Source organism: Camelus ferus, chromosome 14, assembly GCF_009834535.1.
Source record: "Camelus ferus isolate YT-003-E chromosome 14, BCGSAC_Cfer_1.0, whole genome shotgun sequence".
NCBI lineage: Eukaryota > Metazoa > Chordata > Mammalia > Artiodactyla > Camelidae > Camelus > Camelus ferus.
In genome coordinates this window covers 28,816,282-28,831,359 of record NC_045709.1, presented here as the reverse complement: position 1 = coordinate 28,831,359, position 15,078 = coordinate 28,816,282, and the positions used below count along the sequence as shown (strand labels likewise).

At 40.5% G+C, this 15,078-nt stretch overlaps 1 long non-coding RNA gene across 1 annotated transcript; it reads left to right on the top strand.

The window, feature by feature from the left end:
* The first annotated feature begins 1,871 nt into the window (after nucleotides 1–1,871).
* LOC116668639 lies at nucleotides 1,872–14,062 on the top strand. Its single transcript, XR_004325870.1, has 5 exons — nucleotides 1,872–2,247; nucleotides 3,494–3,612; nucleotides 5,405–6,558; nucleotides 9,774–9,904; nucleotides 13,583–14,062. It is a non-coding gene; the product is annotated as an uncharacterized LOC116668639 (long non-coding RNA).
* Nucleotides 14,063–15,078: the final 1,016 nt, after the last annotated feature.

The window sequence follows — 15,078 nt, the reverse complement described above, 5'->3', positions numbered from 1 at the left end:
TGCACGACCTAGTTAAAAGCAATGCAAATGTGTATAAAATATCTGCATTTCCACGTTGGTTGGATCATTGTGGGGCTAAATAAAAGACAGATTGGTGCCAGAGCACTCTAGGAGACCTGACTTTTAGCCCGAGGTTTGCGTCTTATTAGCAGTGTGACTTGGGCGAGGCACTTAATTTCTCTGCACCCCCATGCCTCTTGTGCAAGATGAAGAGATTGATTTTTTCAGGTCTAAAAATGTATGACTTGAATGACCTGACAAAAATGATTTAACTTCAATTGCTTTATGTGCATAATAATAATAAAAATAGAAATAATAAAGAACGTATCATCAAGATAATGAATAACAATGCTGAGCACCAGGGATGGCTGCGGGGGTGATAAGTGAAATGATTGTTTTGATGATATAAAACGACTTGATGAATAAAAAGACTTTGATGTGTGATATAATATTATAACATATAGTTACCTTTTTCCCTTCCTCATTCAAAATTAGCAGTTAAATGCATTCCCTGGATGTTTTATGCACCAGAGAAGACCCTGGCATGAATTGGGGCCATTTCATTTCTAACTATACTGGAAACTATGTTTAAAAAAAAATCTACTTTTTAAAAAACTGGGCCACTGACTCATCTTTGTATTATAGCTATGAAAGGAAAAAAATTTAAACTCCTCAAGGAAAAAAGACAAAGCAGGAGAACCCAATTACCCGGCTGAGACTACAGATATCAGCGTCAGAACAACAGGCGTTGTAATGAATTACCTTTTTCCGTGAAAGACCTCTGTTTCTATCCCCTGCTCTGCTGTTGTCTCCTAAGGCTGCCATCCCGCCTGAGCTGTAAAGAAATAATGTGTTGATTTCCTTTCCTCATCCCCACCTTTTGAATTTGGAATAAAAATTAAACCATTCATTTTCATTTTTCTCAAGAGTTTTCTTGCCTTAATGAAGGTTTTTATGAGAAGAAAGGAGAGAAAGGAGTGGAGATTAAATATACAAAGAGACTTGAGAACATCTTAAAGGCGGCCAAAGTGTGAGAGAATAAAGGTGAGAAGGAGAGAGAGCCAAAGCAAAGAGAATCAGAAAATTAAACGTGAGGGGGAGGGGCCCCGACGCAGGCTTTCGTGGTGCTCATCTCTCTTCGTTTGTTAGTTTTCCGCATCCCCGTCCTCCTCTTTCATCTTCCCTTCCTCCTCTGTTTCTGACTGTGCCCTTCAGAGCTCAACCCAACTGGAAAGGCTCCTTGTCTTTCTTCCCAGATCCTCTTTGAATGATGAAATAATATCAATCTGTACATAATTGCTCTGCGCTGTTCAAAACACGTTTTCTTGGAGGGAGCTTTATACTTTATCCGTTTCCGCTATTAATGTGTGTATAATACGCCTTCATTCCTAATTATTTTGTCACCGTTTTGTTAAGTGTCCGGGATCTACATTTGAACTAAGACACTTTAATTATCAAATTAACACAATTTCATGGTTGATATGTTCAATTTCTCACCACTGGACTTTTTAATTTTCTTTCTTTCTTTCTTTTTTTATTAACTGGCTCCTTTCTGGCCATTTCCCCTAATCATACAAAGAGGTGACTAATACCCTTGTTTTACATTCATGGATACTTTCCATAAATATCTGGACATTAAGGATTGCTAAAGAACACCTGTTCTTTCCACAGTGTTTCCACTGTACTTTCTTTTCATCGATTTCTAACCCATCAATGACATTTATTTATTCACAGGTTAGGATCTTCAGTTCGGTTCAATTGAAATATAAAAATTTTCATTGCTTTTTCTACAGCTAACTGCTTAAACTCAGTAGTCTCACATACAAAAAAAAAAAAGAAGAACTTTGCATAAATGAAAAGGAAGGGGGCATCTCAAACTCTAGCTGACATTAAACTATGAAAAGAAGAAAGATAGGCTATTTTTTTTTAAGTTGTCAAACAGAAATGATAGAACTGGGGGAGCAGCGGCTGAATAAAAGAGAGTAATTACAAGACCCAGAATAACTAATTTGTTAAATTCTCTGCAGAACCTATTCATTGCGAAGTACTTTGCACAGTTTCTGTCATGGATTAAGGGCCCTGAACACACTGGCTCCTACGCACCAGGTTGGAAATTTGCCTCCTGTGAGAGTCAGTGCTGCCTCTGAGCAGCTTCAGAAGCAAAGTAACCACAATAATTCTCAAGTTTAGAAATTTATCTCAATAACACCAGACTGGCTGAGTCCATCTGGGTGTACCGCCATCTTGGTAAGTATCATTTCAAAAAACAGCTTTCTTGAGGCATAATTTATGTACCGTAAATTTACCCTTTTAAGTATGTGAGTCAATGGATTTTAGTAAATTTACAGAATTGCGTAAACTTTACCATCATCCAGATTTAGAACACTTCTGTCACCCCCCAGACGTCCTCTGTACTCATTTCCAGTCAGTCCCCATTTCCGCCTCTGGCCCCAGGCATCACCAATCTTTCTTTTATGCATTTGCCTTTACAGACACTTTATGTAAACAGAATCATGAAATATGTAGTCTTTTATGACTGATTTCTGTCACCTAACCTCAATTTTACTGTTACAATGGTTCTTCAAATAGATTTTGGTCTAAATTATGGTTCCTTCTATAATCAGTTTTGCTGAGACCTACTGTGTTGTGTGATACCCTCACCAGTTATAAAGATGAACAAATATTACATCATGCTGAGGAGAAAAGAAAAGTTTTTAAATGATCAAAAGTACATTAGCAAGAGGGAGGAGTGACAGCAAGCACAGCTAAGAATGGGTTATGTGTATGTATAAAATATTTACTTAGAAGGAAAAAAAAGGCAGCATTCAGCATATATTTTGTGTATTAGCATGCTTTTAAAAAACTACAAAGATATGTAAGATTGATAGATGCAACTTTTTCTGAAGACTTTTTTTTCAATAGTGTGTTATTTTTAATTTTTAAAAATAAAATTACCAGCAATTTTTCCAAATTATTGTATAGTTCGGTCCATCTACAAAGAGCCTTCTTTGTAGATGATTGTTTTTTTAAACAAAATGTTCATTTTTGGAGGCGTTTGACTGCTCAAAATCATAGCATAGTGTAATATTTTTACAGATTCAGGATTGTTTCTAGGGAGAAATCCTGACTGAAATTCAGTGGGAACACATATGCAATCCTGAAATGAATGTACAAAATGCTGGGACCTTCTATTCGAATGAGTCGGGGACACAGCCAACCCAGCCCGGCCATATTGGAGCCCAAAGTGAAAGGTAGTGTGTGGCTTGTATCCGGGCTTTTATCAGAATCAGAGGAAAGTTTACAAGGCAGTCCAGAGTCCCCGCCCACCGTCCCACCCAGCGTTCCCTGCTACTGTCTCACAGTGGTATGGCTCACGTGTTACAATTAGTGGACCACTATCGGTTCACGGCTATTAACTAAAGCTTGTTCTTTCATTAGCCATAGTGTATTCAGATTGCCCTAGTTTTAACCTGATGGTTTCTTTCTACTCCAGGACCCTGTGCAGGAGGCCGCCCAGCCCTTCCTCCTGAGGCCCCTTAGGCCCCCCTTGACTGGGATCGTTTCTTAGACTTGGTTCTGGTGGCCTTGACAGTCCTGAGAAGAACCGGTCAGGTATTTTATAGGAAGTCCCACTGCTGGAGTTTGTCTACTGTTCCTCTCCAGGATTTGGCTGGGACAGTGTCTTTTGGGAGGAGGAAGACCCCAGGGTAAAACCCCATTCCTGCATCACATCATGGGCACCTGCCGTCAACAAGCTTTATCACCGTTGATGCCAACCTCGGTCACGTGCCTGGGGTCGGGTTTGTCAGTTCTCTCCACTGGAAAGGTCCTTCCCCTCTGTTTCCTTACTGTCCTTTTTGAGAGGAAGTCACTCTCCACAGCCCATATTTAAGCAGAGGGAAGTTATGCCCCACTTCCTTGAGGGTAGAGTATCCATGTAAATTATTTGGAATTCTTCTGCATGAGAGGTTTGTCTCTTCTCCCCTGTTTATTTGTTTAATCTTTTATTTACACCAGTAAGAGCTCCTAGCTGTTTGGGTGTTTATTTTATCCATTGGGCTATATTCCAATGCCTGCTTTAGATTGTTGCTCAAAATGTCACAGTTTTGGCCGTTGAGGGCCCCTTTGGTTGGCTCCTGTGTCCCTTTGGCCTCCCTGTTAATGTTTTTTGTTTTCTGGCACCACCAGATGCTACAGGCTCACCGTGTGTATTTCCTGCCCTGGTCATGAATCCAGCCAGTTCTCCCAGGGGCCCTGATTCCTTTTCCTGGAGAATGGTGTTAGAAACCAAGATCTGGGCATTAAGATATGCTTGTAGCTCCTGGAGTGTCATTGCTTCTAGTTCATGCAGCTGACAGAGCAAGGAAATACATGTATGCCTCTGATATTTTGAAATGAGAAAATACACTTTTTCTAGGAGCTGAGATAACTGGTGATCTGAAAATAAATTATTCTACATGGATAATATACTCATTTCTGATTTGTTTTCCTAGTAAGATATGCAAACATTTCATTTTAAATATTTTCCCAGGTAATTCCATTTAGGTTACTTTCATTCAACAGACAGTTTCACAAATTTCTTTTGAATGTCTTTTAGGGGAATTAAATTCAGACGCTGTAAACATGCGGCCCTTCTCAGTTTACTTTAATTTGCTAGAGTATTGATTTACTCAATTAAAAGTAGGTGCTTCATCAAGTGACATTTATGCTAAATTAACTTGTTTCAAAATGTAGTTATAAAATACCGCACTTCAATCTTGAATATCTTTTGACTTCTCGTCATTTTAATGTGTTTGGTTCATCCCTTGCTTTTATAGGAACAGTTTACAGTATCTTCCAGTTCAGAAGCTTTGTCTTGAATGATCACGATTTGCTATAAGCTTTGCAAACTGACTTTTCTTGGGTACTCGATTTATCAAACAATGTGATTAAAGATTTTCATGTGATTTTGAACAAAATTGCAACCAACATATAAGAGATCCAGCTACCAAAATTCAATACCATTTTAGGTATTAAACTGGGAGTCTTCAAAGGCTCAAACATTTCAAAGCCTGAATGATGACATGTAGCAAAGAGAATGAACTGCCACGCTGAAATATTTTTTGTGTTCCCATCAGCTTTCTTCAAAAATTTTGGAGTTGAGTTTCTAGAGATGAATGATACCAAACCTGTTGTCATTCTGTCTTTGAACTATTGAACTTGTTTAGATGCCTGTTAAGAATTATGTGTACATTACAACAAAATTCACAGACTTCTTAATTTAGTAAAAACGTTGTTTTACCACAATGCTGGTGCTTGACCAAAATTTATATGGTATTATCACTAAAAGCAAACAAACAAAAAAACAACAAAAAATACGCTATCTTGTCTTTAACGTTGAACTTTTCATTCGATTTTGTAACAGCATTTACAGTCATGAGTCACCTTTGACAGAATTAACTTCCTAAAGCCTTCCTTTGATCCTGTGAACTGGATGAGAAATTGGAACCCTCACTGGGACTAAAGCCTTTTCCCTCCATAGCATCCGACGGCACTGATACAAAACTGGCACTGTTTAACTCTGACACATTCTTCTGCCAATGGAGCCAGCGCGTAAACCTGCTTCACTCTTTGTAGATGCAAACGGAAACCTGGAATTAAAAAAAAAAAAAGGAGTGAAATTAACTGAAACAAGAGTCACTGATCTAAATGAAACATTATGCTTCGCTGAATACTATAAAACGGACCTTTTCTAAAGCCTTTAAATAATATTTGCGTCGCCTAAAAAATAAAATATAGCTTTTGAAATAGATACCGATGCTCTTCAGGAGCCACTGGTGGTGTAATCACGAGCCTGCTTCTCTCCCCTCTACGAATGGTAAACGGTGGAAAACAGTCCAACCCATGCAGGGTCGTCATCAGCTTTCTTGCAAAACGGAAACCCAGGGCCCTATTTTCACTGAAAATGAACTTCTTTTTTCAGTTTATAGTTGCCCGAAGTATTTAAAAATAGGAAACTACATCATAAAACAGTAAAGAATAATTCTATGTTCCCCTGGACTTTGAAGAGGGCACAAGCATCTCTATCTGCTGGCTGTCATGACTGCTCAGCCCCTATTTCCTACTCATTTTTCACATCATCTCACCTCGAATTTCTCACATTTCCCACTTAGCCGGACATCTTGCTGCTCAGTGGCTTCATACCTCTCACAGCGTGAGTCCGTGATGGCCGTCCGGGGCTGGCAGGCTGACACACGAGTGCCAGATACTTCCCTACTGCTCTGGAGGCCAGTCCGCTGGAGGTGGAATCCACTTGTTCGTCGTGAGTATCCTGCATGTTCCCCTGAAAAGAAAACCAAGATAAATGGTCACCCTGGTTGTGCTTCAGCCGTGGAGAATAAGGACCAAGCCTTTCCACTCTTGAGGGCGTGGACCCCTGAGGGGGGAAGAAGGGGTTTCTGGGAGATCACCAACCTCCTAAAATAGCATAATACCGTGAGTGACTGGTCCACGGCTTTCGTCAGATTCTCGGAGAGGATAACTGCGATTAAGGAAAAGCTTTTGAAACTTAGGGAAAAGGTGAGTGGCATGCCTTTTCTAGATCACACGGGTTATTGTGCGTCAAGCCACCCAATGTTTATTCAGCACATCTGACTCGGTTGTTTGGTCGTCTTTGATTACCGTGTAGACAACACGAAGTTACCTGGTAATTGTAGATTTCTGTTCAGTAGTAAAATTAACCCTGAAAGATTTCAGTTTTATTGCCCTCTAAGATAGTAATCATTTCTGTATTGGACTCCCCCATATCTCATTCTAATATTCTGCTTTTTAAATGCATTTCCTGGGGATGCATTCAAACCTTCTTTCTCAAATGGTTTTGAATCTAGCTTCGCCATCTTCCTGGCTTCCTCACCCATCACAGAGTTGAATGAAATCCTTGAACATCTTCCTTCCATTTTTTTTTTTTTTTTTTACCAGTTGGAAGGATTAACTACAATTGATTTTGTTGAATATTCTTTAGTTGTCAGGTCATAGCTGAGTCTTTTCTCACTTTAAATCCCTTAGGCCTTTTAATCACAATAGTTGTTACATTCTGCAAGCCCTAAGGAGAAATAATCTCCTTACCAGTGCTGCCTGCATCTGCCCAGCAGGCATTGTGAGTGAAGTGAAGTGAGGGAGAAGACATTCTAGGCTTCCCTTAATTAATTCCCTAATCTACTGCTGTTTATGTTGAGAAAAATCAATCACTACCTAGCTACAAGAATAAAAAAAGTTTAGTGTGAAATTTCAGTGAAGTTAAAAACCGCACTCCTACAAGGACTGGAACCATCTTTCTTCAAGAATAATAGATTTCTTTAGAGTCCTCTCTGTTACCTGCACAGCTCGGCTATTTCGGTGGTGTATTGCTGAGGACTATAGAAGCAGATCATTTTCACTTTGATTTTACAAGTAATTATTTACATGAAACATGACACATGGTACAACATTTCCAAATTCTATTGTGTTTCTTATACAAGCAGGATGATGCTCTGAACTTTATCTATCCGCCAATAGATACGTAAATATAGGCATGTAAGTATGTATTTACATAGATATGGAGAGTGAGAGAGAGGAACAGCAGGAGCGTTAAACCATCTATTCAAAAATTTGCAGAGACACCAAGGAAAACAAATGCACTTTCAACTTTAAAACACGCTAGTTGACAAGTTGAGAAGATGCTGAGATTTTTTCTTCCCACGAAATAAAGCAGAGGTCAGAGTGAGTGAGTTCCAGCCCCTGGCAAGGATGCTCTGCTAAGGTTTCAGAGAAGAGAAGAGAAGAGAATAGAGCTTGTTTTAAAGATGGACAGAGTTTCAGGGGTAGAGAAAAGAATGTTCCTCTGTGGTTTGGGGGTTGAGGGAAGAGATTTGAGCCAAAGCAGAAGAATAAAAAAGCTCATTGTGAGCCAGGATGGGAGAGAGACAAAGATCTGCCTTGGAGATGAGACCGGAAAAGTGATGTTGGTCCAAGGCAGAGGGCTGAGGAGTTCACGCCTGCTGCTGGGGGCCAGAGGAGACATCGCAAGTCCTGTGCAAGGATGAAGCTTAAAGATACCACTGAAGCATGGAAAGTCTCGTTTTAACTTCCGCTGCACTCGAGGGCTTGAGCTGCGGTGATGGTAGCAGGAAAGCTGAGCTGGCAGAGGCACAGGGGCGGGAAGTAGTGAGAAGATGGGGTTTGACTGCCTGGGCAGTTGACAACTGTGTGCCTTTCCTGTCATAATGCAGGGCCTGACACAGTGTGGAAAATAGGCAGGTGTGGGCCGAGCGAAGGGAGGAAGACCCTGAAGGTGACACCAGTGTTTTGCCCTTAGGCAACTGAAAGGGGTAATTCTATCATTTAGAGGAAAAGAAGCTACGGGACAGGAAGGTAGCCTGGGGGTAAATATAGTCGTTTAAACACACTGAGGTGGAAGTGAGGGTGTTCTGCCCAGGAGAAAACAGCCAGCAAGCAGCGCGGCTCTGGAGAGAAGTCAGGGCTGCCGAGACGGGAGCTGGTAACCTTTGGCATGAAGACAACAGGTGAAGTCTTGGGACTGGAAGATCTAGTCTAGAAAGAGAGAATGGAAAGAGCAAATTCAGATTCAAATTTAATGCAACTACCACTTAGGTTCACACCGCACGTCGGGATTTACATGAGCCCACGTGATCAGCAGACGGTCTTGTGAGATGGGCGCTGAAACCGCGCACAAAGCGGAGGAGGGAGCTGAGGACAGTAATATGGCCTCTTGAGGGTCACAGGATTTGTGGCAAGGACGACCTCGTGCTCTCTGTCCCCCAACCTGGGCACAGCAGCCCCAGAGCCAAGGCCCAACGGGGAGACATTGGAAACTGACACGGAATCTATGGTCATCACTGAGAATTTCAGACGCAATTTGGTTCCTCTGGTTTTGGCTGTAAGAACAAGCGAACACCAGACAGCGCCTTGTGCCTCTTCTCACTGTCCCACTGCTTGTTCCTTTCCCTGCTGAATTTTCCTGTCCTGGTGGGAACTTTCTGTGTATTTTTAGTCACCCATTTAGATTTCTCACATCTCACTTCAGGCATGACCCATTAAAATGACTTAGAAGGTAAAATGTAAATCTTTTCCCAGCCAGAGCCTATTTATAAATTTTTTTGAAAATAATTAAGGGTTTATTTATGCCTTTCGATTTCTTTCTTCTCATGTGCATTTTTATATCACTGTTAGCAAATGGTATCAGATACAAGATGATCTCTCTCTCCCGCTATCCACAGGAGAAAAGCAAATATGTACTGAATCGCACTTAAAGTTATCTACACCTTGGCTTTTCTTAAGTCTTTTACTCATTCCTATTATTTATCAATGAGGAAATGAGATAAATCCTAGTCCAAGAGTATAGCAGCGTATGCACTAAGATTAGCAGAATGGATTTATCAGGGTATCAAGTCCTCACGTGCACAGAGCATCACAAGCAAGACTTTTTAATGGCTCCTCCAAGGAGGTGAGGGTCTGGCATCAAGGAGCCAGTGGTTTGGAGGAAGCCTTAACTAGCTCAGGGGTAGGGGGAATAAAGTTAAGCTCAGATCAACTCTCTGCCACAAACAGAATGCAACCACTGGGCCTAGAGGTTTATTTTTCTATCAAGTAGAATTTTAGATCCACTGCATCTCTTATTATAGTTTATTGCACTGAGATAGCAGTTTAACTCAGATCAGGAAATGGTGACCTAAAATATAGGTTGGTTTTTCAAAATAATTACTTCATAATTTTTCTCCCATCTCCCTCCTCCCCAGATGATAAACATATTTATGGCAGAAACCTATATTTCATCTTTGACTCTCGAACAGCCAGGCACCGAACTTGACGGACAGTAAGGGCTACAAGATGTGTGTTGAATGGATTCATGAATGAGGCCAAAATCAAGGTAAAATTCCAGGAATGTTTAGCTAGATGACGTTAAAGTCTCACCCTTTCTGCTTCCCAAAGTTTATCTTTATCCTAAGACAAAGCTCACGTGGTCTATGGTCCTTCTTTTCTCTCTGTCACTCTCCCCACACCACACACAGAACAAAGCAAAAAGAAGCTGAAAGATGAAACGTTTTAAGACACAGATAAAGAGAGTCTGAAATTTGACCAAATTGATCATCAGCTGGATTAATCAATTAGGCAAAACAGTAAAAACCAACACAAAGGTGAAAGGGCGGACTTCACACTCTAGTCTGTAATTTTGCTGCTTACGTCCACCGTGTTGTAAAATGATGTGTGGCTGAGACCCATCAGCGGCTGAAGAAACCAGTATCAGGGCTTCAGAGGGCTCTTTAAAACCAATAGAATAGAACAGCCGTGAAGTGATGTGAAGAGGGGAAAGGAGAAAATTCACGAAGCTTGATACGTTCCTACATGTGTAAGGGACTAGGTCATGGTCACATGGGTGCACGTTAAGACGGTCTGAAAAACACTGATGTAGAAGAATGCTAAAATAAATCATGCTTTTGCAGTTAGGAGACAATTTTTCTTCTAGGTCCAGATAAAAGGCCTGGGAGTTTTCCAGCTAATCATCTTTGGCGACCGTATCTAAGCTCCAACAAGTCACTAGCCAACCAATTCCGCGAAATCACTGACTCGGTGGGACTCTAGGCATAGCCTCACCATATGAAAGTCACTGCCTTCCATGTGGCATTTAAAAAAAAAAATTCTGTAAAGCATCATTCGTTGCAAGGAAGGTCAGGCTGATTCCTGATTTTCTTTAATAGAAAAGCCAGTTCAAGAACACAAGAGAAGGAAAACGACTTCATTACATTCTCACCCTTTGGCTCTTGGCTGGCAGGGAAGGGCTTAGCACATCTGTTAACTGCTTCACAGAATAACTTGGAAGCAATTGTGGGAGCACACTGGTTGTCTGACTATAAATTATGGTTAGAATGCCTTAACAAGAATTTATTGACCTTTACTGCCAAAAAAAAAAATGTTCATTAATTACCCTTCATTTTCTTAGAAGAACCATTTTCACATAGCTCGCTGTAAAAGATGCTCTGTCCACGCTTCATTTCTGATTTTGTGATTTACAGTAATAGTATTTAGTCAGGATCTATGTCTTTGTTCCTTCATTCATTTATTCATTCACCTTCATTGAATTTTGATGATGTTCCAGGTTGTGTGCCAGATGCCAGAGCACAAGGAGGCGTGGTTTCCATCTGTTAGGAATTTTGCAGTTTAGCTGGGGAGAAGGACAGTAGGTGAGCGTCACAGAACAGCATGATGAGTTTCTTGATTGGGGACCATGAAAGTATTGAGGACGTGGTATTAAGATCAGACCAGGTGTCAGGGAAAGCTACCCTGGAAAGGTGATACTTGAGTTGAGAACTGAAGGATGAAGGGGGTTAGCGATGGGGTTCAAAGTGCTGGAAAGTGGTGGCGTGGCAGAGAGCAGACCAGAGGCTCAGACCATTTCGAAAATGCGCTCAGAGCACCTTGTCACCATAGCATGCTCACTGGTTTCCTTGAGTCCAGTTTTCCTATAGTTTATCTTGAACTCTATGGGCAACTTAAGCTCCCAAAGCCTCTGTTTCCATCTTACCGTTTCCCTCAGTGATGGAGGATAAACGTTATTCCAACAGCTAAGGTCCTCCCTGATTGGCTCACATCTCTTTCTAACCTGTCGTCTGTTCCCACAAGTGAATTACCTGCGTCACCAAGGCTGGTTCACTGACTGCCCTTTTTTCTGTTCTTTCCTCATATTACATTAGCCTAAAACCTGCATCAGAGAATGTGGAGATAATTAAACATGGCCATTCTTCATGCTCTTCCTCACTAACATTTTGGCTGTGTCTGTCCCCGGCCCCTAGTTCCATCCCTCTAATTTCAGGGGAAAGGACAAATTTTCTCCTGTGTCTTCCTGGCCTTCACTATCTGTGCTCCCTATGGACTTGTCCTTCTCTCTCTGTCTGTATTTTACTGGGTGATTCCATCCATACGTGTGGCTTCAGTCACTGCACAATGGCTGATGACTCAGCAATGTCTGCTAAGACTTACCACCCAGGACCACAGTCTGCATTTCTAGCCTCCCACTAGACACACAACCTAATTCTCAGAGATGTGATTGAGAATGGAATCAGTCCTACTCTTCAGCTTGAAGGAAATTGTTTTAATTAGATGAAAACAGATCCCTCAGCTTTTATTCCTGCAGTAATAAATGGTCGCCGAAGTCAGTTGAGCCCCGAGACCCTGGTTATGTGCTAAACATGCTTTTCAATCTCATACAGTCCTCATGACGACGCTGTGTGTGGTGTGACTTTTATACTAATTTTACAGGTAATTAATTTGTATTTGAGAGGTTATTTCCTCCAGGCCAATATGTCCTATTTAGCAAAATTCAGTCACAAACAGCAGTCTAACTATACTTCAAAATCCTCGCTTTTAAACACTTTGTATTGCTTTCAAATATAAATGCTTAAAAAAAAAAAAAGCTTTCTGCAGTGATCTGTGCTCATCTCATTAAAACTCCTATGGGTAAATATGTTGTTTATCCTCCTGTTTTGCCAACTAGAAACTAGAAGACAAGGAATGTGAGGAGAAGCTCTCAAATTAAGTGTGTTCACATGATGAATGGATGGCATATCCAGGAATTAAATTCAGATTTAGTAACACACATTATAGAGCATAAAGAAACAAGTGTAGAGGCAACAAACGTGAAATTGTAAAATTTTGACTCTTGCTTCTTAATATATTTCAAGTGTTAATAAAGTTTCAAGACTGTCTATGATACTGGTATTAGAGTATTATTGACTATAGTTTTTCTAAACTCAGATCAAAGCAAGAACTGGTAATTCTCAAAATCACTAATTAAGCTTGCTTTCCTCTTTTTAGTATTATATTAAAATGATCATCCTAAGGAACTATTCTCTTTTCGTACATCATGAAGCTACAGCTCGTTCATGATCTGTTTATTATCTGTGATGGCAAAATAAAATATTACTGCGGAATTTCTTTCTGTTTCCTTAAAACGAAAGTTAACTGCTGAGACAGCTCCCACGAATAGGCAGATAACACTGGCTTCCACTGACAGACAGGGCGAAAACCAACGTATCAAGTGCCTTACAAGCTTAGGCACAGAAAGATAATTTTGTTCCCAAATAATCAGAAGGTCATGAAAAGAAACAATGTTACGCTGATTGCCAAGGTCAGGCTAGGGAGCTTGGCTTTTATCCTTGTGGGTACATATCTCTCTCCAGGTCCGATGAACTCTCTCATGGGGTCATGGAGAAAAAGTCCTAACCCATGTTGTTGACAAATCAAAAAAAAGTTTCTAAAGAAGTTATGCTAAATGACAAAGTAAACAGGAAGAAGATTAAATGATAAATGTTAGGGTTGAATAAACTCTCGCAGTGATGGATGTTAAAGTCATTTGCGGAAACATTTTCAGTTATTTTCAAAGACAACACAAAGTGATACAGTTTCTCATAATTTTCCCCCAGAAGCCATAGACTTAAGAAACATAGGGAGTAGCTAAATATAAACTTTCATCAGCATTTGTACTTTTGTTCTCAAAGAAAGCATTGTTAAAAGTCTCTAATTTACACCCTCTCCTGTCTGTTGTTTCCAGAACACTCCAGACAAGGCCTGGTTGACCCTCCTGTGCTGTTCCTTGGATTTCAGTGAGTGTCCTGTCACTGCATGTCAACATCCTGGACTTGGGCTGAGAGTCTCTGGGTGACTTCAGCTCTTGTTTGATTATTCAGACCACCGGGCCGTGTGCCAGGAGCTCACGACAGCCAGCTTCTGCTGTTGAAGAGGTGACCCCTGGCTCTCACTAACAGGTTCCAGCACAGCTGAGCAGTTAAGCCTCTGGCTGTGTCTATATTGTGTAGCCAGATTACCCTGACATGCAAGGTCCTGCACGCCTGACTCTCGTTGTACAGTCATGTCTGCTTGTCTTGACTGTTGAACACGTGGTCCCATTTGTGCTATACGCAATACCCTGTTAGCAATTTGAAATGTGATTTAGCAAGAGGTGATAAAATCTTCCTTAAAAGCTGTTCTTGAGTCTCTTCTTGGAAATACTGAATTTAGATACTGACTAATAAGAAAGTCCCAATGTCCTGTCTGAAATAGTTTGGGACCTAGAACTGAAAGAAAATTTGTGAAAAATGATTACAGTATGAACTTAGTGGGGTGACGATTGATTGAAATACATCTTTCTAAAACTATTACAACATTAAATTAAATATGAAATGTAAGGTTTCAATTTCACAAAAGCTTAAGTTTTCCTTTTAAAAATTATCTCTAATAATTTATTATGATTTCATATCCAAAATGTCAGTTATGCTGATATGCCCTTGAAATTCCTAATACTTATATTGAAAAACAACGGTTGTGGTCTTTAGAAAAAATGTGAGCCTCACACATAAAAAAATTATTCCACAATGCCTGTACACCTTATGTTAGTGATTATTACTTTTTTAAAAAAGTGAGACTCATTTGAGAAACTGATTAATGAGGTGAACATATTCTTAGAAAGAGTGTCCTTTGAATTCCTACACTATTTGTTTTTAAGTCAAGTTCCAAGGGCTGATCAGCAGTGTAAACCATTATCTCCCAGTTCTTTGGTCACTCAGGTTGTGGTTCTGCTACTGGCCATTGCTCTCACCCTCTCAGGGGAGACATCCTCCAGGAGGGCCCAGTTGCTTTCAGAATAAAGAAGGCTGACTCAGCTCCAGAAGTGTCTCTTTGTAGCCTGCATGGCAACATTGCAAGTAAAGGTAATCCTGAAGCATGGAGCACACGGTCAATTTCTGGCCAAGAAAGTTGAATTCATTTGAGAAGTTCAAAGTTCAAACTAGCCTTGCCATCAGCTACTGGAACAGTCAGTAGCAGGATTTAATCCCATTTAGTTCATCAGAGCAAAATGGTGACGGCCACTGTTTGAGAATCATTTTATGTTATGAGCGCTTCGTACATATCACTTGGAATTTCTAAGATGTCCTATTATAACTGCTTCATAGATGGGGAGCTAGGCTCTGAAAACTTGATCAAAACTGTAGTTTGTACGTAGTTTGTAACTTGTTAAGATTGAATCCTCTCAATCCCAGGACTGCAGTT